At 44.8% G+C, this 25,802-nt stretch overlaps 1 long non-coding RNA gene across 1 annotated transcript in view; it reads right to left on the bottom strand.

The window, feature by feature from the left end:
* LOC138489778 (uncharacterized) overlaps positions 1–25,802 on the bottom strand; it is a 173,717-nt gene that overhangs the window by 124,976 nt on the left and 22,939 nt on the right. The window contains exon 2 of the long non-coding RNA XR_011274897.1: positions 7,627–7,779. This is a non-coding gene — a long non-coding RNA (uncharacterized lncRNA). The remainder of the gene's footprint in view (positions 1–7,626; positions 7,780–25,802) is intronic.

Genomic DNA, 25,802 nt, shown 5'->3' with positions numbered 1-25,802 from the left:
ATATAAGGCAGCCGATGCAATATTACAAGGTAAGTGTCAACCCGCCGGTAGCACCGGTGTGATACTGCTGACCTCGTAATTAGGTCCATTGATTTATCCTACCCTCCCTCAGCCTTTGTAAGATATTGCTGTTCATATCCTAATTTTCCCCCTGAAACTACACAAAATACTGAGAAGAGGAAGATGCCTCACAGAGTAATACAGACTACCTGTAGGAAACACCACTATAGTACTGGGACAAAGACGATGGATCCTGAAGAATTCAGAGCTGAAGATCAGGCATGTCCCAGTAATGTGTCTAATTCGAATCAGGCAAACCAGGCAAGTGAAGCACACCTGAAACCCCTTGATGGGGTGCAGGTGTATAAAAATTGGCAGATGCAGAGAGCACAGGTGAAGCAGCAGGGAAGCTAAGGTGGGCTTCTGGGAACTGGAAGTGAGCGAAATGTGAGAACACTGGAAACTTGCAGAGCCCAGGGCTCTGTGGAAGCGTGGCGTGACAGCTGTGTCACCAGGGCAAAAGTGAGGTCAGAGGCAGGAAGCTGTTTGAAGTGTCGCCCTTCCCGTTTGATTCTGCAGTGCTGATTCCCTTGGGTGGAGGAGCTGGCCCTGGAGTGTATGAGGGGCAGGTGATGAGAACCTGACCTCATTGCATGACATATCCTGGGAGTGGAGGAGCCACAGCATCCAGTAATGTGACCGCTGAGATTCTGTGTGTGAAGAAACCCGGTACTCGAGTGAAAGGAATAAGAACAATTGAATGCTATTTTACAATGCAGTACGTTGAAAGCATGTAGCAGAGGATCGTGTATAGAAAATGTGCATGTTTATGAAAACCTTTTGAGCAACTGAGAAAGACTGATATGTTGACAATAGAACACTTTGAAATTGTGCGTCGAAGTTGTCAGGTGCAGGAGATTTGCACTGTTTGTTCCTGGATATCTGAGGAAGAATGAAAAGTATCTAAAACATTACGAATGAAGGGATAAGCATGAAATGGGAGCAAAAGGTGAACCAAAGAGCTGCAAACCCCAGTGAAGAGACAGATTGAATATAAAAGTTGGCAAGTGAAAATACCTTGAGCCAAGTAGCATCAAGGAGGAAGCTTGGACAAGGCATCAATCCAAAAGTATATCATAAAGCCAAGGGCCCCTGATTGCATGACCTGTAGTGAGTGGATCGTGCGGTCTGACAACTGCCCCAGACCAGAGAGCCCCAACCAAGTATATGAAAGTTGCTGAAGAACAAGTGTTTGTTGAACTCTTGCTGAATCAGTGTTTAAAGCTTGGGGAAGGGAACCCTGAGCTCCTTTGGAACCTTTTTTTATGAACCAGTGCTTGAGGCTTGGGGAAGGGAATGCTGAGCTCCTTTGGAACATTTTTTGGTAAATCAGTGCTTGAAGCTTGAGGAAGAGAAACCCAAATCTTGACGAAACATTTGAAGCCTATATTTGTTGGAACTGGATGCTGAACTTCGGGATGGGAAATAGAGATTGCTCCAGACTTTATTTTTAACACTCTTGAGTCAGAATAACCCTACACTACATTTTGTATTAGACGTGAGGACAAGCATATGTTTTGACACAGACAGACTTTTGATTTAGACTTATGGACATATACTTTCCTTAGTTTATTTAGGTAGGTAAATCCCCACCATACCTATAGGGCAAGTTAGGCATTGTTTGTTTGTTTGTTTATTATTTATAGCGCGCACCAAACCCGAGGGTAACCGGGCGCGTTGTTCAAGGATACTTTAAACTTTACAGGTTACGCATGCTTACAAGTGGTGGTTATACATCGTAGAAATTACATAATGCAGGACAGTAGGGAGAATATACAATGTGCATAATATAAACATATAACATAATATGTACAGGAAATATGCAGTAGGAAGATAGAGAGTATATAATTATGTGCATAGTACGTCTGTAGGACAGTAGTTATGTTAGTGTAGGGCGGGACTATCGGTCATTTTCTTTGATCCAGTTGATACAGTTAGATCTGAAGAGAGCGTAGGATTGGGTAGATCTCAGGCCGGGCGGGAGGGAGTTCCAAAGCTGGGCAGCTTTGACCGGGAAGCTGTTTCCTCCGGCCGTACTTAGTTTAAATGGGGGTATCACTAACTGGTTGGAGTATGCTTCTCTGGTAGGTCTAGTGGAGATTTTTCTGTTGAATTTAGCAGCTAGGTATTTGGGTGCTAGATGGTTGATACTTTTGAAAGTTAGAGAAGCTGTCTTGAGTTTGATTTTGTCCGCTGTGGAGAGCCAGTTGGATTGTCTTCTAGCCTCTGAAATATGCTCCCTTCTTGGAATTCCTAAGGCAGCTCTAAGAGCATTGTTCTGTAGTGTTTGAATCTTTTGCAACGTTTGTTTATTGGCCCCTAAGTATAGTGCGTTGCAATAGTCCAATTTCGACAGCACTAATGCTCGAGCAAGGGTTAGGCAGTTGGCAGTGGATAGGTATGGTTTTGCGGCTCTAATCAGCTTGCAGGTATATGCGGTGCTGGATGCCATTGCGCTCACCTGTTTGGTTAGGGAGAGGTGGGAATCAAGGTAAAACCCTAATGTTTTTACCTCTTTTGCCACCTTGATAGTGTTGCCGTCTATGACGAAGGAGGAGTATTCTTCTTTTAATCTATTGATGTTTTGTTTGTTCCCCAGTATGATAAGTTCCGTTTTGTCATCATTCAGGCATAGCCCGTGGGTGGCCATCCATGCCTGAATGATGAGATAGGTCTTGTTCACTAATGCCAAATCTTGTTCATAATCCCCTGAAAGTGGTATGAGAATCTGAGTGTCATTCGCATAGTTAGTGTAGGTAACACCCAGATCATCTAGATCATCGAACAAGGGCTTCGTGAAGATGTTGTACATAGTGGGGGAGACACAAGAACCTTGTGGGACTCCACATGTGATGGATACAGGGTCAGCAGCAGCAGAAGTAGAGAAGACTCTCATAGTTCTACCGGTTAGGAATGATTTGATCCATGCGATGGCATGTGTGGAGAAATGGGCAGCTGTTTCTAGGTGGGTGCAGAGCACATCATGATCCACTAGGTCGAAGGCTGCAGAGAGGTCCAGTAAGAGGAATAGGGCCATCTTTCCAGAGTCTCTCAGCTCATCAACCTGAGTTTTAAGATCGATGAGCGCGGTTTCAGTTCCGTGCTGGGGTCTGAAGCCTGATTGTCTTGTGCCTAAAAGGTGGTGCAGCTCCAGATGTTTTTGGATCTGCAGGTAGGCTACCCTGTCTAGGATTTTTAACAGGAAGGGTACCGTTGTGATAGGCCTGTAGTTAGTCGGGATGGATGGGTCCAGTGTTTGTTTTTTTAGGAGGGGGAGGACCCAGGATTGCTTGAGGTTATCTGGTATAGTGCCTGAAGCAAAGGAGGCATTAATAAGCTTAGAAATGAATGGGGAGAGGTCTCTGGCCGCGTCCTTTATTAGTTGGGCTGGGCATAGGTCGCCTCGGCAATTGGATGGCTTGAGTGAAAGTATTATCTTTTCAGTTTCGAGTATAGTTACTTTCGAGAAGTTAAATTTATGGTCTAGTTTAGTGCTGATTGGTGGTTTGCCTCTTGGGTTAGTTGAGGGTGGAATATTCTGTTTCTTTGTCTCAATATTTGATTGGAGTGTGGCAATTTTGTCATTTAGTGCTTTTTGGATGTTCGAGCACCATATTTTATTTTTGTCACAGTTATCTTGAATAGGAATAGGGTTTTCTAGTTCCTTTAGTATAAGGAATAGTTCTTTCGTTCCAGATTTGGCCTGCAGTATTCTGTTGTTGAAATTATCTCTTTTTGCTTTCTTTATTTCATTTTTGTAAATCTTGGAGGCATTGATGAGTGTAATTTTATTTGTCTCTGTTGGGGTTAGTCGCCAAGCAGATTCGCATTTACGTTTTTCAAGTCTTAGAGATTTGAGGTGAGGAGTAAACCAGGTGTTTAGGTGGGCTCTGGGCTTGCTCTTTCTCAGTTTCAGTGGGGCAATAGTATCTAGAGCTGTAGCCATGGAAGAGTTGAATTCATTTACTAGTGATGAGGTGTCCAATAAGTCAGGTAGAGAGTTTAATCTGGGGAGGATGAGTGGTAGCAGTTTTTCTGTAGTTATACGTTTTTTGTTTCTGGTTGGCAAAGGGGGAGCCAGAGCATTTGCAATAGGTAGGGCCAGGTTAACATTTAGGAGGAAAGTTATCAGTGCATGATCAGTCCAGATTTGTGAGGTGATATTGACAATCGTTGTATTGCAGTTATAGTCAGCAACCCAATCAAGTATACGGCCTTTTTCGTGTGTGGGTTGTAGGATTTTTTGGGAGAAGCCTAGTTCTGAGATGACATTAGTGATATTAGTTGCTTGCAGGTCTTTAGGGTCATTGTAGCCTAGGTTTAGGTCTCCCAGAAGGATAGCTTGGGATGAAGTTTTTAGGTTGTTTGAGAGGATTGTGGAAATGTCCTCCTCGAACGTGCCAATAGGGCCTGGTGGTCTATAGATAAGGTGAATAGTAATAGTTTGAGAGGGAGATGCGAGGAGTTTAGCAGTTAATGATTCGCAGGAGTTAGTAGTTGAACTTGATTCAGTTTTTAGGGTGAGATTATTTTTAGCAATAATAGCTAGGCCACCTCCTCGAGAGTTGACTCTGTCTTCTCTAAGTATGGTGTAATTATGGGGTAAGGCAAGCATTAGGGCAGGTCCTGCAGATTGGTGCAGCCAAGTTTCTGTTATGGCGAAGATGTCATAGTCTCCTATTTGAATGAGATCCGCAATTTCGGTAGCATGTGTTATTAGTGACCTGGCATTAATAAGGGCGCACTTCAGTTGGATGTTCGGCTTTGCTGTGGCCTGGGTGGCATTACTTTTCTTTTTTGGTATGCTATTATTAGCGTTGGGCTGCTTATTTAGGCGGTTGTTGCGATGGAGGTCAATTTTTACAGGAGGAGTGTTTCGGATGTTAGCGTTACTTCTATTGCAAGAGGTATTGAGTCTAGCTAATGGTTCGTAAATTTTAGGTAGTCTTGAACGTAGTTTTGCGTTTCTATTTGCAATGTCACAGGGAAGGTATGTTAGTGATTGGTGGGTAATAAGTGAGTGTGAAAGTTGATGGCTGGGCTCTAGGGGGGGAGTTAAGAGTCCTTCATCCACAGGCGGTATGCCCTGTAGTGTGGGCCTCGGATAGTGGTTTACTTTAGGCATTGTGGTCCAAAAGGCTGACAGGTAAATAAAAGTTAGTATCATTGTGGCCTGGTTTTAGGCTCGAGCAGTTGGTTTGCAAGAGTCGGGTACCTCTAGGCTAGACGGAGCAATCATATGTAGGCTAGATGCAATCAGAGACAGGTTAAATGCCGTCAGGGACAGAGCACTGTGGTCTGGGGGCGACCATAAGGCACAACACAGTTCAAATGTGGTCTGGGGCGACCATAGTGCACAACACAGTTCAAATGTGGTCTGGGGCGACCATAGGGCACAACACAGTTCAAATGTGGTCTGGGGCGACCATAAGGCACAACACAGTTCAGATGTGGTCTGGGGCGACCATAAGGCACAACACAGTTCAGATGTGGTCTGGGGCGACCATAGGGCACAACACAGTTCAGATGTAGTCTGGGGCGACCATAGGGCACAACACAGTTCAGATGTAGTCTGGGGCGACCATAGGGCACAACACAGTTCAGATGTGGTCTGGGGCGACCATAAGGCACAACACAGTTCAGATGTGGTCTGGGGCGACCATAGGGCACAACACAGTTCAGATGTGGTCTGGGGCGACCATAAGGCACAACGCATTATACTCATCCTGATATTTAATAAAGATTCTATTGTTGAATTCATAATCTGCTGTCTGTGTCATCTCTTGATACCATGCCTGTCTCACACCATGTACATGTTTTCAACCAAATGTTGAATTTTAAAACTTAATTTCTTTTCGAAACATATGAACATTTAGAGTAACAATCATTTTTTTCATTACCCATGCATGAACATTCTTAAAATATATCCTAATACTTAGTTGTTCCTTGTTTTATAGGATTACTCATGTCATTTAGAACATGACAGGTGTACACGTTTTTCTTACAATACAACAATTGAGTATTTACGTATGTTTATTTTAAAACATCGTAAATAATTAGGGATCAACATGTGTCACTTTCTCTTAATTTCTACTAATTTGTTATATAAATGTATATGCAGATATCACTATAGTGAACATGTCTTAGATATTTTTTGCACAAACAGGAACAAATTAAGCAGCGTACCTTTTTTAATTCCGATATCATCTTTTGCCAACGTACTAAGTAAAGCTTCACAAGTAGTGATATGATGCATGTGTAGCTGTTTACTATTTTAAACAATGTACTCATTGTTATGAACTATTCTAAAATGCTAAATATCACATTTGTAGAAAGGTAAGGGTGGTAAAGAAAAAGGGGCAAATAGGTGGAGTGAACTTATGTCTTATGCCATTAGGTAAATAATCATTGATGTCATAGATGGTGCCATTAGCGATGTCATTAGTGATGTAATCAGTGATGCAATCAATGATTTCATAGATGGTGTCACCAGTACTGTCATCAGTGATGTCATAATTGTGTTCATAGGCTGTGCAGGAGGGGGCTCGCAGTTAAGATGTCTTTAGCTGAATTTCAAAGGTTTTGTTGCATTAAGTTCTCTCCTTAACGTCACAGCAACTCCTTGAATTTCAAAGGTTTTGTTACAATGTATTGCTCACCTTAATTTATTTATTTGCATTTTTAAAGCGCTCACACAGCCTGAGGGCTTTGAGGCGCTGTTACAGAAATATGTCTCTTAGTTGCATATTTATAACGCGCTCAGAGGTTGATAAGCACGGACCCGGGGATAGAATCTGTGTTGCTTCATGTCATCTTGTTTCCAAGGCAAGCATGTTGCCGCTGAGCTATCCTCTCGGGACAATGTCTTTTTTCTTTGAATTTCAAGGGTTATTCCATAGATCTTTAGAAAAACACCAGACCACTAGCCTTGGCCAGTGGCCATGGACAGTGGGCACGACCTTCGGCCATGCCCACTGTCCTTTTTAAAACACTACCAGATCACTGTCCACTCTATATGTAAAAACACTTGCAACCTATCGCTCAACGACGTTAATCAATCACAAATTGATTTTGACCTGTTTTTACAGTGGTATTGTTGCATATAAAAGATTGCAGGATTTGAGTACTCACAATGTTTTTAGGCACTGCGCCGTGAGATTAAATGATTTGCCATGGATCACACAGTTTGGTTAATCAGCGTGCTAAAATCCAATTGTTTTATGACCGGTCTGTTGGTGACTGTGCAATACATCGCACAACCCCAACTAACCATATTAAAGCAACACAGAAAAGGGAAAAAAAGGACCGGCTGCAAGAATAAAATATGCCCAGGTACGTTTGCCACCATAGTGAAAATCAAATCATGGCACCCATGAATATAGACACAAGTAAACATGTATAGTAAAGTGAAATATACAAACACAGTTTATTTGACCTTCCCCTTAGAAGAAAGTGTGCAGGACAAAATGGCATTGGACTTTTAAAAAAAGTAATAAATGCCAGAATAATAACCTGAGAGAGGAAATGTTCCATTACATATGTCGGCAAAGTATAAAAGGTGCTCACCTTTTTAACCCAGCAATCTGTCATGAAATATTCCCTGGAAGAAATAATCCCAATACGAAAAGTGCTTCTGGTCTTGTGGGTAACCGTCTGTACTGGAAATATGACAACCTGAGTACAATCCTGGTAGCCAAATACTTGAGCAAGCTTGCTAACCTAAAATAAAAAAATAAGAGGTTGATTGATTGATTGATATTTTATTTATACACAGGTGTTTCAGAACGCAACAAGGCATGAGAGGGTAACAAGGGAGAACAAAAACAAAGATTTTATTAGGCCAAGAGATATTGAGAACACGCAAATGCATGGAAGAGAGAAAAAGGGGGAAAAGTGCATGGAAGGTTGGAGAAGTGGAAAGTGCAAAGCAAAGGAATACAGACAAATAATAAATACATAAATAATAACAAGTAACAAACAGTAGCAGTGTAGCCAGCAGGTGGCAAGTGCTATGTTTGAGGCAACAGACAGGATGAGTCTGGTAAGTGCAGAGAGAAAAAAAGGTGGGGGGGCTGTATGGTTACAGATACAGGCCACAGTGCAAGGGTTTGTCAGGAGGCAGCGCGGGTGGGTGGCAAAGTGAGCGGGTACCTAGGCCTGGAAGTCAGAAGGTAGGCCAGTTGCACAGTGCCAAGCTAGAGCAGATCAGCAGGGGAGAGGAGGGGTGGAGGCAGAATAAAGAGGAAGGCCTTGAGGTGCTTCCAGAACCGGAGATGGATTTCCTGAAGATTAAGAGTTTCAGGGAGACTGTTCCAGACGGAGGCCCCAGCCGAGGACAAAGATCTACCCCAGCCCGCTTCTTTGAGAAACGACTGACCCTAAGGGATTTAGAGGTAGAGGAGCAAAGAGCTTGAGAGGGAAGGTATTTACGAAGGGACAGCTGAAGGTAAAATTTACCCAGGCCCCAGAAAGCCTTGTGGACAATGCAAAGGATTTTGAATTGTATTCTTGCAGTCACTGGGAGACAGTGGAGAGATTTCAGGGCTGGAGAGATACGGTCCCAGGGCTTGAGATCGAGGAAAAGTCTTGCAGTCCTGTTCTGGATAAGTTGCAAAGGGCAGAGAGTAGAAGCGGGTAGATTTAGAAAGAGGCTGTTACAATAGTCCAACCCAGAGACAACCAGGGCTTGAATGAAAGGCAGAATACCTCTGAGGAGGTGCAGTAGGAAGTTAGACTTTTTAGAGACCCCAGAGATATGAGCAGATAAGGAAAGCGTGGAGTCAAAGATGACCCTGAGGTTCTCGACCTCGCAGGTAGGAGTAGGGGGAGGGCCAAGGGAGGCCAGCCAGAGAGTGAGAGGAAAGGATGGTGAGGGTGTGATAATGAGGAGGATCTCTGTCTTGCTGGCATTCAGGCAGAGAACGTTGGCGGCACACCTATCCTGAATGGCAGATAGGCAATCAGAGATGAGAGAAGGAGAGGAGGTGGCAGAGGGAAGCCTGAAAATTAGTTGAGTGTCGTCAGCACAACACTGAAAGTGGGAGCAGAAAATGTCGATGCAATGAGCCAGAGTTGCCAGGTATTGGTTAAAAAGCCAGGGTGAGAGGTTACACCCCTGGGAAACACCACAGGTAGACGGGGAGATAGATGAAAGGAAAGACCCAAAATCAACATGGGAGGGTCAATCAGAGAGGAAAGAGGTCAGCCAGGCCAGTGCCTGATCGGTGATACCCAGGTTGTCATGGAGGTGGTTGAGCAGGATGGTATGGTCGACCGTGTCGAAGACAGAAGAGAGATCAAGTAGAATGAGGCCAGAGGGGATATTAGAGTCAAGGTTGGAGAGCACCCAACCTTGACTCTAATATCCCCTCTGGCCTCATATCTTCACGGATGTTCAGGAGAGCAGTTTCTGTGCTTCTGGCAGCTCTGAAGCCAGAATGATGGATGTGGAGACAACCAACAGAGTCAGAGTGAAGGTTAAACTGCAAAATGGCCAGCTTTCCAAGGAGTTTGCCCAGAAAGGGGGTGATGGAGATGGGGCGATATTTAGCTGGGCAATAAGGGTCGGCTGTGGGGTTTTTGAGAAGAGGGTGCACAAGAGAGTGCTTCAAGGGGAAAGGGAAGACTCCCGAGGCAAAGTAGAGGTTGCAGAAATCCACCAGGGCAGGAGCGAGGGTGTCAATATGGTCCTTGATGGTTTTGGAAGAGCAAAGAAAAACATGTTTTGACAAGGCTTTCATAAATCCGACTTGCCTAGAGACCGCGTCAGGGGAGAAAAGAGGAAAGGATGAGAAGGAAGGTGGGGGGTGGCTGTAGGAGCACCAGAGTTCACAGAAGTGGGGGGGAGGGTATCAGAGGGTGGACAGGATATCCAAAGTTTTAGAGATGAAGTGGGAGGCAAGGGTCACACAAAGGGCCTGGGAAGCGACAGGGGTGATAGAGACTGCAGCAGGGCAAGGCCAGCCTCTTTCAGATTTTAGAGAGTTCAGCCGAATTGTTAGATGCCATAAAGACACAGAATTGGATGCAGGCTCGCTTTATTGTGTGGACAGAGAGTCGGTATTGCCTTTGGAGCAGGTGACAGGCCCGATTGTCAGAGGATGAACAAGAGGTCCTCCATTTCCTCTCAGTCCCCCCCACACTTACATGTAAGTGTAGCAAGGTCAGAGTCATTCCAGGAATTGCGTTTGGCTTTGAGTTTCAAGTGGATCCTCATGACAGGGGCAAGAGCATCAAGAGCATCAGAGATAGAGGAGTAGAGAATAGACAGGGCTGCGTCAGGCTGTGATTCAGCCAGAGGTGCATGGGGTAAGAAGGTGGCGGCCACGATTCATGGGACGAATATCCGAGAAGGTAGGTGGCAGTGTTGGGGTAGGCTTGCCCTAGGGGGAACAGAGGGAGAGATAAGAGGAGAGGAGGGGAGGGAATGATCGCTCCAGGAGAGAGGAGTAGTTAGAGGGATGGAGAGGGGAAGGCCAGAGGAGATCAAGACATCAAGTGTGTGTCCTGCAGAGTGGGTCAGGCCAGAGGGGAGGATAGAAAGGGAGAGGGAATTGCAGAGGTCACGAAAGAGCACAGACGTGGAGAAGGGAGAATCGAGATGGATGATGGATATTGAGGTCACCAAGGAGGAGGCGTTGAGTGATTGAGGCCAGGAGTGCGCCCACTCAGAGAGAAATTAGATGATTTGGCAAGGGGGCCGATAGAGAGCAGCAACAGTAAGAGAATAGCTAGGGGAGAGAGAAAGCCTACAGACAAGGCATTTGAAAGAGGAGTATGTCTGTGTGGGAATGATAGAGGCAGGAATCCACTCAGGAAAGGTCAGGGCTATACCCCCTCCATGCCGGGTGGATTTGGGCGCAGAGAGGATCTTGTAGCCATCAGGGAGGAGAGTGTCAAAATTCCTGACAGAGCTGGCTGTGAACCATGTCTCAGTAAGACCGAGGACATCAAGGTCAAGCCTTCCAAGAGGTGGCAGATGTCAGAGGAGTGTTTGACAGCAGAGCGAGAGTTGAGAGTGGCAAGATGAAGAAGGTTGCCAGCCTTAAAGGCCTTCTGGGGAGGGGTACAGAGACGTGGAGGGAACCCGAGGGGGCAGAAGAGGAGGGAAGAGAGGGCAAGGTAGTCAAGGGAGGAGAGCAGGGTACAGCAGGATTTTCAAGGAAGTTGATGAGGTGAGGGAAGCAACTAGCAAAGAGGAGGAGATTGGCCTGAGGGCCTGGTACCATAACAGTGCCATTTAGGTAGACATTAATGATGACTCTGGAGGAGTCGAAGGAAGCCTGAGAACTTCGCCACGGGTGCCACCATTAATGGAAAAGGAGGTGACAGGATAGAGCACAGAGATCAAATGATGGGTTCATAGATCTGGCGAAGGAACGACAAAGATGATGTCAGTGAGGGTCTGTCTGGAAGAGGCTCTGGAATAGGTATCAGCGATAGGAGACCTGGGTTGGCAGCCAAGATATCCTTTTAAACTTCTTCCATACAGACTTAGTGAGAAGGGAAGGAGAGTTGACAGAAAAACAGTTGGAGAAGATAGGAGAAACAGAAAGCACAATGGGTGAGTAGAGAGTGGAGCAGCGGGAAGAGTATGCAAGTATGGCGGTATGGAGCAGTCATTGTGCCAGCAGGTTACAGAGTAGTAATTCAATGCAAGCAAAGGGCACAGCAAGAAAACAGCTGGTTGTAGCCTAAGCAAAAAAAAGAATGCAAAAAGCACACCCAAGATTGAGTTACAAAATTAAATGCAAAACACATACCCAAGTTTGACTTTCAAAGTTAAATGCAAAAGCACACCCAAGTTTGACTCTCAGAGTTAAATGCACAACACACCCAAGTTTGACTTTCAAAGTTAAATGCAAAAGCACACCCAAGTTTGACTCTCAGAGTTAAATCCACAACACACCCAAGTTTGACTTTCAAACTGAAATGCAAAAGCACACCCAAGTTTGACTTTCAAACTTAAATACTAAGGCACAGTAGGTATAGAAATACAGTATGAATCAGAAGTTAGAGATGAGTGTAGAAACATAATGCATTTGAAAGCATAATGGGGAGAACAGGGAGAACAAGCAGAGAAGGAAGTGAAGGTCCAAAAAAGGGAAAAAGGACAATCAGAAGGAGGGAACTAACCCATAGTGAATGAGGTAAGAAAGTCTTGGTAGTCCAGTTTCCAAAGCAGAGTGGAAATAGTCACATATAGCATCTGGTAGCGGACAGGGGCCTTTGTGGTGGAAATTTGATGTGGAACTTATTTAAAATGTGCACAGCATGCACAATGCACACTATCATTGCAAGCTTACCCAGACAAAATTAGCAATGTTCAGGAGTCTTTTGCAGGGAGATATGATGCCGGAGCAAGGACAGCAGGGCTCTGTGTAGTGTAGAGATGCAGGAAGAATGAATGAAAGCCTCGAGGTGGGCCTTGGTGTGTCTGGGCCGGCTCCCGACTCCCGGTTGCTGTGATTGGCCTTTCTGGCTCAATGCAACCAATGGGAGGGGGAGTTAGGCCAGACCAGATAGCTTACACAGTAGCAGAGAGAAATCTAGCCATCTTGAAAAGGCCAAATCAAGTAAAGCACCAGTTAGTGCAATCAAAAATCAGAAGAAACACCCAGGTAGTGGGTTGAGTCAAGGAAAGTAGTTGTATAACTCGAAATCCTCGGGCTGCTCACAATAAGAAAAACAGTTTTATGTGGAACTTGTTTAAAATTCGCAAAGCATGCGCAATGCACACTATAATTGTAGGCTTAACCAGGCAAAATGAGCAATGTTTAGGAGTTTCTTGCAGGGAGAAATGATGCTGGAGCAAGGACAGCAGGGCTCTGTGTAGTGTAGAGAGGCAGGAAGAATGCATCCGCCCTCTGAAAAAAGTAATACTGTCCACCCATATGTGTCCTTTACTTGTGCCAAACCCCAATCAGGGGCAAATAACCACACTAGTGTCCAGGATTAAAAAACTTTCTTGCCACATCGTAGGCAAATACTCATGATTTACTTGCCTCTCATCATTTCCCCTCTCACCCACATGTCTAGCTTTCAACAATATTTGGCTTTGTAAAGATAACTTTGAAGTACACATACCATATTATCACTCAAATATATACATTCCTATTGACCTTTGTTAAGCAAAAAGTGTACAACTGTGGCATTATTCCCCCCATCCTGAGAGGGAAACTACAAATACAGAATGCAATTCAGCAAAAGGCACAAAAAAAAATGGTCTCTAAGTGCTATACTTTCAAGGACTGATAGCACGTTCATTTTTAAAAATGTGGATGCCTTGTTTTTTCTTAGTATGTTATGAGATATTTAAAACTAAGAAAACACACAGCATCCGGGTCTGTAGACTGTCTCCCATCCATGCAGTACCCAGCCTGAGAAACCAGAAGGTGTCTGACCCGCTAGTCCCTGGGCATCTGTAATCCAGGTGGCCAGGACAAGGCCATCGCTTTTAGATGCTGTTCCTGGGCGTGGACAAGTGTGGGAAGATCACCTGGAAGAGAGGTCCTCGGGGACTGGAAGGTGGACTCCTGTGGGTGAGATGCAGTATCCACTTCCCAATAACACCTTTTCCCCATCCTATCAGGTAGGATACCTAGCAATGCAACCCCCCCTCCACCCTTCTCCTACACAAACACTTTCTCACGGACAGTTCACCATGAGCGACAACGGACCAACACCAGACCCATATATACGACCTATCTCAACACCACGGACAGGCAAGGTGAGGCAATTACAGATTTTTACACACACCTGACTTCCATCACACTTACTCACATGGATAAAAGGCGGGGCACAAAAGCACACTCTGAACGAGGCAAACCACACATGGAAACAACAATTCCAAGATGGCAGTTTAATACAAGGAGAAAGACGGCGAGATCAGAGAGAGTCGCAAGGAGGGAAGTACCTGTGACCTCTAAAGACAGTTACTTTTGTGAGCCTTAGAAAGTAAGAAACCTGTGACCAGGAATTATGGCTGATCAAATCTGTACAGTGTGTTGGAGGTACCCGGCCTCTCCTGCGTCAATAACCAAGGCGGGGAGGAGCGATTGCCACTGTGGTACTATCCTTGGCTCCTTCAAAAAAGCTGCATCAGAAAGGACAGCACAGCCGTTGAGTCGGAGAGACTGATACCAAACCAGCTTGTGTTTGAAACTAAGGTTGCCATCAGTAACATTGTACAAAGGGAACAGTGTGTGAGGCATTTGTAAAGAGCGACACAGATATAAGTGGAAAGAAAAAGGAGTAGTTGAACTTCATAATTGAACTTTGGGAGGCCAGGAAAATATACCATACGCAGAGTGGTCTGGCGCCACATGCGTGCTCGTTCTACAGTCTCTGTTAGGTATCCAACTGAAGCTGAGAGTGAGGATAAGGAATATTGAGATCGAAGTGGTCATGCAACGCATCAAGCTAAATAAACCCTGTGCACATTCAAAAGTCTTTGATGCTTTAAAGTACATCACAATTGGTCCGAGCCCGGCTGAGGGAGACTAAGTGGGTGAAAGAAAGGGATCTGAACCCGGCTGATGGGAATTCGGGGGGGAGTAGCAGCAATGTGAATGGCCATTAGAGGTTTAGCAGTATTTTGTTACCCAAGTACCCAGGTAATACCACTTCTCTTCCTATTCCGTCATTATGCATACAACTCCACCCCATCATTCTTACCAGTTACATAAGTAAGTCCCCTGTTCAAACCAGCTCCTCATTAACAACACAACTCCCCTCCTTACAGAATGCCCTAACTACTCACACATCTTCTCCCAGTCGACATTATCCTTGAAACCTCCCATCTCATCCGACTCCCTCATTATACACACAACTCCTATCCCTATTCCATGCCCTCTTTACCCACTGTAATGCCTTTAAAAAATGTTACATCTTTGATTCCAAGATTGAGTCTGAGGGAAATGCATTCTGGGAAAACAATGAACTTTTGACTTTAAGCTTTAATTGTTTTATTTTTTTTAATTGTAACAATTAGTTTATATATAAACTTCAATTACAATAAAAAGCAGTTCCAACTTTCACACAAACACACAAGAGAACAGTCGCAAAAACGAGAACGCTCTTGACATTAACAAGATTGGTTTCCAAAAAATCACATACTGCACATGTGAGAGGTACGTTGTTTCCAGACAGAATCCAATACCACCATTTGTCCATGTCTTCAACTACCAGAGCAAAGGGTCCGAGGTGGCGATTTCGTGACTGCGTTAAATTTTGACATTCTGGATCAGGTGTTTCACTGATTCAACTGATTGTTCACAGAACCTACAGCGATTATTATCGATGTTAGGGGCTCTTCGCTTCCATTAAGCTTTAATAAAGGCTCATCTCTGAGCATAGTGTGCGTTTGCTGAAACAGTGTAAAGACAGCGGCCCTCATTACGACCCTGGCGGAGGACCATGGTGCAATTTGCACCATGGTCCATGGCGCAGAGCTGCCAACTCCGCCATGGGGGTTGGCGGACTTACTGCCCCATTCCGACCTTGGCGGGGCGGTAAGTCCCCAATCCCCATTTACCCTTCCCCATTCCCATTTTTGCCCCATAGGGTATAATGGGAGTGGGGAAGGCGTTAATTACGCCACCGTAAATTACGGTGGCGTAATTAACAACAGGTCCCGTAGCGCCATGGATTTTTCCGCCCGGAAAAACCAGGCGAAAAAACCACCATGGCGCTACGGGAACTCGTAGTAAGGCGGAAAGGTACACCATGCATTACGCTGGCGTAAAACCCTTTCCGCCAGGGTCGTAATGAGGGCCAGCGTGTTTTGTGTTCAGACTAAGTTTTTTTATGCATTCCACAAGAAGCTGAAAGCAAAGCTTATCATCTTTCATGAGAAAACCTGGAGTTGTTTACAAAGCAGTGAGGGTTGATGGATGCAACGGCCGAGCAGCTGTGAAACTTTAGTGACAGTGAACTTCTCTGGAAAAATACTAGGTTGATTACAGTGAAAAGACATCAGACAGACAGAGTAAAATCAAGTCAGTCTTTCTTTGGACTTCGGCTGGGTTTACAGAAGCAGACGTGCTCCTTCAGCCTGTTCCCATTGGTGACTGGCTCTCTACCAACCTGGAATTTCCAGTGAAGCACTTGGCAGAGATGAGGAGTTTGAAAACAGCACTAACAGTGATGTCTTAAATCCCTGCTGTATGTCTATCTGTATTTTGCGTTTGTAACCTTTAGAAGAGATAAATAAAAAGGGAAAAATAAGCACCTATTTTCAAAATCTAAATGGAGTGTTAATTAATTGTTGTGTTCCACCAAAGCATATTGCCTTCCAGCCTTTCTTTAAGTACAGAGGGGAACCCCTTGAGTAAAAAAAGATATCTAAATTACTGAGATTTGGGAAGGCACAACACCCTCACAACTCTCTTCCCTGCCATGGTACCTCATCACACACTCACTTAAAACATTAATCCCACTAACAAACAGGAAAAGGTAATGAGATTTGTTTCTACACATTTCAAAGTGCATCACATCTATACATCTAAGTTGTACATTTAAATGTTTTAAACTGACCACTAAAATGCACACGTAGTGAAGGGGATTTAACAAGCTCTATTAATGTATGCATCTATTATACCATTGTATGAATTTCATAGCAACAATATATCTTGATCCGCATTTCCACAGAAGCCTGGATACAACTACAGAAGATTCAACAAGAACAGGAATCTCTCTTGTACACACAAAGTAAGTGTATCAGTTTATAAAGGACCAGAATAATCTCTATTAAAGATCTACAACGTGTGCTACGAATCCATCATCAAACTGAGTAGTCGTGTGCAGTGAGTGTAAAGGAATCATAAATGTGCATTTTAGAAGTTTGCCAGTATTTCACTAAACACTATTATCAAACGTATTTACATTTGCATCATTCAATCACTGTCACACTAAACCCATGTGATGCAAGTGTCAAAACAAGTTTAGAACGCCATTCCTGAATTCCCATTACCTCCTTACTCCTGTAACCCCACTCTTCATCCTAATACCAGAACAAGAACGGCTGCTTTTCACACAAAGCACATGTACCATTATACATTTAAGTATACTAGTATAAGTGGCCACTGGAATCTGCATTAGAAAACTACATTCTGCCCTATAATTCTATCACCAAACTGACTATTCATGTGCAGTAAGTGAAGAGACAACATAAACAGTAAGTGAAGAGACAACATAAACATCCATTCAAAAAATATTTTCACATTCATTTACCTTATTGATATGATATTCTATGATATGGCATTTATAACGCGCCTATACACAAGTGTTTCAAGGCGTGATTATTATATATATTAATTACTCTCAGCGATACTAAAGCCATGTCATGCTACCAGTGCCAAAATAATAATAATGAATGAAATACTATTCCTGCATTCCTACTGCCCCATTTCACATTCAACACCTCTCCTCAATCCTACTTCTGATAATGTAAATAACGTCATTACTCAAGACTGTCCCTAATTCCCTATGGAACTCACCTGCTTTTCCCAGCTGTTCGTTATCCACAAAAATCCCCTCCTCATCCCATTCACTAATTACCCCCGCAAATCCCATGCTTATCCTATTACCTCATTACCCCCTCAACTCCTTTCCACATCCCACTCCTAATTAAGCACAAACCCTCTCTTCTCAGCCAACTCCCTCGGTATGTACAGCAACTCTTATCCTTATTCCAAGGTCTCATCGTCCATGCAACTCCCATCATCATCCCTGAAACTTACTATGCAGGCACTCCCGGACCTGGGATTCCACAATAAAACAAACAACTTCTCTTTCAAGTTTTGTCATAGGCCAGTCCTGGACAAGGGATTCCACAATTCATGGTAGATGCCTCCTGGACCTCAGTGTCTTCAGCTAACTTAAATACCATGGCCTCGCCACGGATTCCTAGATTCATAAGAATTAAAGTCTCACCTGTGGACACAGATGCCACTGTGCTTTTAAGAAACAACTAGAAAGATCTATGCTAATAGAGTTCAGGGTTCTTCCAGTCTGGACGCATCAATGCAATGTCAAAACTATCTTGCATTTTCCCTGACCACCTACAACCCCAACCCCAACCACCCCATCTCTTTCAGATTTGCCAGAGTACCAGGGGACATGCAAATGGCATTGGTGCATGATGTAAATGCCAGTAACAAAGCATGTATTTTGACATCCATGTTCCAACACATGTATCCCCCGCCCATCTAATATATAAAGCTGAATATATGTATGTGTGTGTGTGTGTATGTATGTGTGTATGTATATTGTGTATGTATGTGTGTATGTATATTTGTCCGGCTATACAAATCCAGACCGTTGAACCCATGTCTACCAAATTTTGCATGGACTCCTCGTTTGTCTGGGGTAAGATGGTAGTCTATGATTGGATGCAAAAATCTTATATGCAAAGAACATGTTGGATATGTGTATGTGTTTGTCTGGCTATACAAATCCACACTGTTGAACCAACTGCTACCAAATTCTGCATGGATTCCTAATTTGTCTGGGGCAAGTGTATGTTTGGATGCAAAAAAACAATTCCGTAGACACCCGCATTTACTGATGCTCACCCCGATTGACTACAGTAAGTACTAGAAGGAGGCAACATTTGGCAAAGTGTCTGAAGCAAAATGTTTGATTTGTTGGTTATTCCTTTGAAATGTACTACTACTGTATACAGTTCAAAAGTGTTTATTAAAGCATTTTCAAAGGGAATAAAAAATGTATTAATTTCTTTTTATAACGCCCCCCCAAATATGGAAAATGGCAAGGTTGCAGTTTACTGAAGTTCATTCACGAGAACAGAGCAAAATCAAGCTTTCTTGGAAATGTTTTCAAATGTGCAGAATCCATTGAGTGCCTGAAACATGCTGCAACAAAAAACAAACATCTTGGAAAAGCTCCATCTGATGCAAATCGAAAATCCATATCAAGGGCTTCTGAAACACAACAACAAACAGCAGCACGACTTGCCGACCAGAGGACAAGAACAACTTCCTCCAAGGCAAATGAGATTCCATAGCAAAATGAACCAAGACTTGCTGACATGAGGACAGGAGCAACATCCTCCAGTGCACATGAGACACCAGAGCAAACTGAAGCAAGCCTTGCCTACAAGAGGACAAGAGCAACATCCTCCACGGCACATGAGACACCAATCGATCAGGACATGGGCAACGCCGGGTACCCCAGCTAGTCACTGATAAACCTAAAGACTAACGGACTGCACCCCTCCACTCTCTCCAAGGATTGGAAAAAGACAAACAATATGGCAAATGCACTAAGTTTAGCCGTAACCAAAAGTCACATTAGCTATTATCCTTGGGAGTAGATGTTCATTGCCTCCCCAAAGATGATTCTGAGCATGTAGTGAAGTATCCTGCTAATTTTAATTTGATATACCCTCGCACATATTTCATGATCATGGTATTGGTAGTTTAGTGATTTGAATACTCAACTTGAAAATAGGAGCAGCCATGGGAGCTGGGTTTGAACCTCTCCTTTAGTGTGGTTTTCTTTATTGGTAACATTGGAATGTTTAACTTAAGCTGTGTGTTTAAATCTCTGGCATGCCTTTTCTAACTTGTTTTTCTTGTTTTTAGTGTGGAGAGTGTGCTATGTCAGGTTTGGTTTAGGGTTGGTAATACTATTAAGAGCATTGTTGGACTATTACTCACTGTCTTTGACTACTCCCCCAGATCAAGATAGGGGTAAAAGAGCATTGGTTGACCAAAGGTTTTTGAATTAGGAGAATATACATTAATTTGCACTGATGAGTACTGCTCTTCTGAAACACAAGTCCCATACCTGCATTTGTCATGTAGAGGAGGGGGAGTTGGGGATATTTTCGTATTCTGTCAAATTATGGCATTTTATGACTCATTGTTGCCCAACTATGCCCTTTTAAAATATGCATGCAGATTGTGTAAATATTTCAGACAGAAGTATCAAACTCCAGTACTACAGGACCCACTCTTGCAATGGTTTCAGGATAAGCAGACTATGTAAATAATTCCAATTAAGATATATTCTATGCAAATATATTCAGGGTAATTCATGGAATTAATGTGCACTGAAAAGGAGAGCGCAAGTGTGAAAATCGCAGCGCAGGCGTGCTAAAGCCGCGCACGCATCCTTTTGTCTATTCATGGAATGCCCTGCGCTTGGCTTACCTGAGATGTGCGCTGAATCCGCGTGTGGCACACACGTCATTGCGACATCCCGATGGCTGTGCGCGAGACGGGCAGTGAAGGTGCACACAGGGCAGTGCACACACCTAAAAAGGGGGCGGAACACGCGGAATGGGGAACAACACGTGAAAATGTGGGCGTTACGGGGTAAGTACTGCTGCTAAATCCTCGCAACGCCCACACGCGCGCTAACAACACGTGTTCATGGAATCGAACAGGGGAAACCCACGCGCCACAAAAGACACGCTAATCCGGAATCACGTACGCCAGCAGGAAGCTCAAACAACAAAGAAGCTCATACACTACGATGAATATGCTGTTCCTTGCAGCAGTGGTCGTGGGACACCGCAGGAGGAGGAGCATAGCCAGGCCCCACATTTATTTACCCAGGACTAGCCTTTTTGGGATGCCTGATGAACAGGTCTATGGGAGGTACAGGATTCCACCCCAAATCATCCTAGAACTGGTTGCTGAGTGGGAGGATGACCTCACATCACCCACCCTGTGCTCCCAAGCACTGAGCCCCTTGGAAAAGGTGCTCAATGTACTGCATTTCTTGGATACTGGGTAATTTCAGCGGACAAGTGCCATAGTTGGGGGCGTCTGACAGGCCATGCAGACACGCTGCCTACACCAGGTGTTGGCGATCATGACTGCACACCCCTCTGTCCGCAGGCACATATACATGCCCAGAACACCTGCAGAAAGGCAGGCCATGGTCCAGGACTTTTATGGGGTGGCACACTTCCCCAAAGTGCTAGGTGCCATTGATTGCATCCAGGTGGCCATACGTCCTCCTAGGACCACTGAGCACATCGAACCCGCAAGCACTGGCATTCCATCAACATGCAGGTTGTATGTGATGCCAAGGGAATCACCACGTCTGTATATGCCAACTATCCGGGGTCCAGTCATGATAGTTTTATATTCAGAATATCACCCCTGGTGACTACAAATGCCTCTGCACATGCATGCATGTCAGACACTGAGAAATGGGAAAACCCAACTAATGACAACCATTATCACCTCCCCAGGGGACAGTGCCTACCCTCTGAGTACCTCGATGATGACACCAATACGGAACCCCACCACACCACCCCAGGTAAAATACAAAACAGCCCATATTGCAACCCGGGGCATAGTGGAGCACACATTCGGGGTGCTCAAGTCACGTTTTCGGTCCCTTGACCACTCTGGTGGCCAGCTGCTATATGTGCCCCCAGTAGTATGTAGGATCATAGTGGCAGCATGTGTCCTGCACAATGTTGCAACCCAGTGGGGCATGCCGGTGGACATGGTGGTGCCCCCACATCCCCAACCATATGAACGGCCACTGCGCATGGGAGGGGAAAGGGCACGTGGTGAGGCAGCCCGTACCAAGCTTGTGGTAAATTTCTTCACCTAAAATCCCACCTCTGCAGAGTACACACAGGCCTGGCACATATCAGCTGACAATTGATGATGATGACAAAAGGGACAGTCAACTGTCACAACCATACCACTCTGAGATTGTTTTCCTGGAAGTGCTACATTGTATGCAACCCTAGCTACTTAAACAGACCCAATGATGTGTCAGTAAAACGCACACATTCATGCAGCATGAAGGACTACACCCTTGCAAAATAGTACACCCAAATTGTTGTATGTCACCCAACCCCTCCCAAACACCATCTCAGCTACCCAACACACCGTGGCATGGCATGCAATTTCAAAGTAACCAAATGAATGCACAACACATGACACAAGTGTCACAAAGTGCACCGTCCCAAATGGAAACAGGACAGAGACAATTCCCTCTCACCAATGAAAAAGAAACAGCACACATGAACAAATACTTACCAGCAAGACAAAACATTAATACAGGACCCAACAGTGGCAACGTATAACAGTAAAAAATCATAATAGTGCAAGTGTCACAACCTGACAAAGGCAGCACATCCACCCCTTCCATCTCCAGTGTGTTGCTGGTAGGTAAATGTGGCAGTGTACTGCATACAACATGAACTGCATGTGTAATGGAGACATGCAAGTTAAGACATGAAGAAGCTACATACAAATATGCATAATGGGCTGTATGGAATACAATATACAAATCAACCATGCTGTGGAGAAATCATCAGCAATCCCCACTAGGGATGTATACATAGTTTGGACTACAGACTGCCCACACAACTTATGGAAGCCCAATGCCTCTGTGTAAGTTACTGTTACACGGTGACACCCTTGAGAGCCCATGTAAAGGGGAAGCAGGAGTGGCATATGTCTCAGGCCCCCAGTTTCAAACACAAACACAGAACAAGCCTGCATGGGCCCAGCTGGAACACACAGTGGATGCCTACGGGATCCACACAAAGCAAGACACTGTAACATGAATGTACAATCTGACAAAAACAGTTATGAACAAAAAAGGAAAGGAAAAATAAAAAATGAAAATGAAGAATGAAAATAAAATGAAAAAGAAAAGTAAAACTAAACATTTCAAATGAAAAATGAAAAAGAAAAATTCGAAATCAAATGAAAAAATGAAAATTAAAAAATAAAAAATAAAATGAACATGAAAAATTCAAATGAAATATGAAAGAAAATGAAATTTAAAAAATAAACTCAAACATTGAATAGAAAACATTTTTTTTCTAATTCTAATTATAAATGAAAATTAAAAATCTAATTCAAGTATGAAAAAAAAATGAAAACAAATAAAATAAAAATAAAAATAAAAAATGGCCATGGGTTGACCAGGGGCGGCGACCACCCAGGAGGGAGAATGTACAACATGCATGGCTGATGAGAAAAAATAAACCTCCATGGGCTCATTGCCTGCACGGCTACACAATAGTGGGAGATCTGCCATCGCTGTCGTCACACTCTGGTGGTACATTAAAAGGTGTGCGTGGTATGGGAGGCAGACCACGCAAAGCCCTGGCATGCTCCTCCATGGCAGAAAGCATGCAGGTCTGAAAGGTTTGGTTCTGCAGGATGATGATCCGGAGATCCCCATGCAGCACCTCACGGGCAGCACAGACTTCTGCCTGCAAGGCCTCACGTTATGCCCGGATCTCCTCACGGGTTGCCTGGAGCTCAGCTGAGATTGTGCGTGTTAGCTGCTCCAGCTGCTGTTCTGACCTTGTACTGACCTTGTACTTTGGGACACCTCAAGTGCACCCAGAGTATCTCTGAGGGACCTGTGTTCTAACCTCAGGGCAGCCCTGTGGGCCTGTGACTCTGCAGATATGGCTCCAGTTCAGCCCATCAGTCCTTGTTGGACGCCAACATGTCCTCCCTGTGTGAGCGGCACATGGACTCCATTGACTGCTGCTGGAGCTCCACCTGCCTTTCTGGGGGGATAATGGAAGTGGCCACCCTATCCATGCCCTGAGCCATCATCTCACACGATGCCCCCTGTTGTGCTACAATAATATACATGGAGTTCTCCCACACAGTATTGCCTGGTGGTGCACGCCCACCACGTTGGCGGACACCACGCCTGTTTGGGCCAAGGTGAAGTGCAACTTGCTGTGCTGGCACTGCCTGAGGCTGCCGGACTGCATTCCTCCTTTGATCTGCTGGCCCAGGAACAATAACACATATAGTAGAGTGTGACCCTGCATCTATGACCGCCACAGGCGGACATTCCAACACTGAATGGCCCATTGAGGGTTCTACCCCCAGTGCAGGAGGTGCATTGGGCAGAACAGCATCCCTGCCAGAAACACTCACCTGCGACGGGACATTTGTCTCAATGTCTGATTGAGCACCTGAGCCATAGAGGTCATCGGAGGTGTACCCAGAGACACCCGTGGACAGGATGGTCTGTAGGACTAATGGATTTTCCTGCACCACCACCCCACGTCCTCCACTGGTAGCTGGTTGAGGCTCTGAGTACTCCTGCCCCTGCGCCATCTCCTCCTCCTCAACAGCATCTAGTGCCTCATCACCTGCACAAACATAAAACAAATGTAATGAAGAAAGGCATGAACAGCATAGCCGACACACATAGGCATCACAATCTACACATCGAATACATTAATGAGACATGTCACACATGACACTAACTCTGGCATGCATGCACTGGCAATGAAGTGGAAGGGGACCCTACAGACATTGATGACTCCAAAATGGAAAAGCAACACATGTGCTGCATGGTGCATAGCACCTGCATCACACATTAGCCTGTGAGTGTCGCGGACAATCCACAAACATGACACATGCCAGCACACAGATGGCACGTAGCACAGCCATGGCAGACTTGACATGGACACCCAGATGGATGTAAATCAGTACTGTCCCCCATCCATGTGAGTCGCACATCATGAAATAGAATATGCAAAAGAGTGTGACAAAACACACATGTGTCACACGCTGCAAAAAAGCCAGTGCTTACTAATACAGTGATGGGAGGCACATGATACATCAATGGTAGGTCACTTGGACATGACACAAGTCAATTGTCATGTTGAACATTCAAACAGGGCTTAGAAGTGATTGTGTGCAGTGCATGTGTAGGTGCACAAAAGTCAATCAGCCTGATTGATGAAATCATTCCCTTAAAAAGCTAACAAATATGGGGCATTGTGGGGTGAAATCTATGTCTGAAGTATGGTGAATTTGGGGCAGAACGGCACAAAAATGTGTCTTTATCATGCAAATGATTCCATCAATCGGGCAGAATGAAAAGAAAAACAGTATTAACAATGTTGTGGCATGATGCCAGTTGAAGGGCAAGTGCAGTCATCAGGTGCAAAGTGTTTTCTGCGGTCAGTAAGGATACTGTGAAACCTAAACCCAAGGGCGGGGGATGGTTTGGAGGCACCACATGGGTGACCTATAGCAGTCATGACTACACAGCCTGACCTGGCACTCAAACAGAACAGATCACCCAAGCAACATACACATGGTTTGCACACACATGCATGGCCACTCACCGGACATTGCCTCAAGATCTGGTAGGTCTCCCACGCCTTGGATCTGATCCTCTGTGATGAACCCTCCAGCGATTGCCTCATGTTCTGTGAGTTCATCCTCCTTTGGTGGAGACCCACTGCCAGTCACCAGAGTAGAGGCATAATTGGAAGCCAGCTTGTTTTTTGCTCAGCGTTTGAGGTCATTCTACCGCTTTCAGCAATCTTCAGCTGTGTGCTTCACAAATCCAAGGGAACTAATCTGGTCCGAGATGCACTGCCAGTGGCCCCTATGTTGAGCAGTCGTAGTCTTGCACCCTGCAGTCACCAGCATGTCACGGCAAGTGTGTCTAGTTCCACATCATTGAAACTCGCTTCTTCCTCTTGAGAGGTGGTGCGTACCCTAGAGTCTTACGCCGCTCTGGTAGGTAGGGGCTGAAGCGCAGGTGGACTGGGCACTGGAAGCAGGCAATGGCACGATGACTAAAGGTCTCACTGCAGGCATTATTAGCTGCTGGGTGCTGTTGCCAAGACCAAGCGGCACAACTGCCTTGGTGTGATGGTCTGGGACCAACACTGTCCCAGCTGGGGGACTCAAAGCCGGGGTGGATTGACCTGCAGCTGCCCCTGCAGCCTCCTCACCCTGGCT

The sequence above is a fragment of the Ambystoma mexicanum genome, chromosome 9, assembly GCF_040938575.1.
Source record: "Ambystoma mexicanum isolate Mex_15411 chromosome 9, UKY_AmexF1_1, whole genome shotgun sequence".
Taxonomy (NCBI): Eukaryota; Metazoa; Chordata; class Amphibia; order Caudata; family Ambystomatidae; genus Ambystoma; species Ambystoma mexicanum.
This window is presented reverse-complemented; position numbering and strand designations above follow the sequence as displayed.